Source organism: Gekko japonicus, unplaced genomic scaffold (genome assembly GCF_001447785.1).
Source record: "Gekko japonicus isolate JY-2015 unplaced genomic scaffold, Gekko_japonicus_V1.1 scaffold101, whole genome shotgun sequence".
NCBI classification, from domain to species: domain Eukaryota; kingdom Metazoa; phylum Chordata; class Lepidosauria; order Squamata; family Gekkonidae; genus Gekko; species Gekko japonicus.
In genome coordinates this window covers 100,692-102,207 of record NW_015165238.1, presented here as the reverse complement: position 1 = coordinate 102,207, position 1,516 = coordinate 100,692, and positions in this window count along the sequence as shown.

Genomic DNA, 1,516 nt, shown 5'->3' with positions numbered 1-1,516 from the left:
TTATTTATTTATTTATTGAATTTGTACCCCACCCTCCCTGTAAAGCAGGCTCAAGGCAGCTTAAACTGGTTAGATATTATAAATACACAGATCAGCTGGTAGCTATGATGAATACACAAATCAGCTACATTTGGCTTTTCTAGTTTTGCAATATAATGAAATCATTTAATTCTGCTGAGCTACGTCTCTGTGAGTTTCAATTTACAAAACATTTTTAAATATCTTGACTGAAAGAAAAATGCAAGCCCTGCAGGTATGAGTTGTAAGGTCAAACACTTAAACCCCCCCCCCACTTTCCATAGGGCATTTCTATGTGTTTAGTCAGTGGAAACAATCATGATCAGCCATATGTCTCCTAAACTCAGTCTTGCATTTTCTTCTTCATGGTTTTCTTCTTAATGGTTTCACTGCAGAGAAAGAGGAATTTTGAGATATATACAACTCATAGGGTTGAATACAAATGGATTCACTACTAGTTAAAAATAATATTCAGCACCTCTTTTGTTATGTCAAGCCCTTCCTCAGATTGGCCCTTAACTCCAGCCTTCTTAGCACTATCACTTGTTACACAAGTCTTGGTATCTTTTCCCTTACATACATCCCCTACATTGATTCCTTCCTTTCCCCAAAAACATCCAGTCCTAACAGAGCTGGTGGAAATCCTTCTTCACCTGTGCCTCCCATGCACCAAGGAGCTCTGTTTTTGCTCCTGGGATTTGGATATCCCAAGGATTAAATCACCACAAATGAATTTCTCTCCCCTAATGAGATGCTGAAGGCTTTATAAGAGTAAATGCAACAAATGTGAATTCATAATATAAAGAGAAATTTCAATGACTCTTCTATTTTTGCCTGAACAATGGAGAGCTGAAGATCCAACCTTATTGGGGCTTTGTTGATTTTTTGTGAAGTTTCATATCATGACAGAAAGAATAAGAAAAACCATCCAGGTATGATCTGTAGTTGAAAATAAGTTTGTCTTGAAATCATTTTCATACTCTGTGGTAATTTTGCATGCATTTGATTTGCCAAAGCACTATTCCACTGCTCTATATTTAATAGCATGAGGTATTAGCAGATGAAGACATTTATCACCATAAAGGTAATACAAATGAGTTTCTGTATCATCTTGTATTGATGCTAGTTTCACGAAGCTTTCTTTATTTCTTCCAATTAAGGAAATAACGAATGCAGCTTGAATTTTTACAGACATTTCCATTGTCAGCCATAGAACAATTGACATTTTTCAGCTAACCCACTATTTTGTTCCTTTAACAGCAACTTAATCAGCAGCAAGTAGCAAATTAAAACACAACCCTCACTTCCATTTAAAGCCTCGCCTGATTATTCTTTTATATCATAATGCTGTTAAAGCCACAGTGACCAGTTGAAAGTCAACCAGAGCGAGACAAACCTTTCTTAAGAACATAAGAGAAGCGAATGTTGAATCAGGCCAATGGCCCATCTAGTCCAATACTCTATCACACAGTGGCCAAAAATACCAGGTGCCATCAGG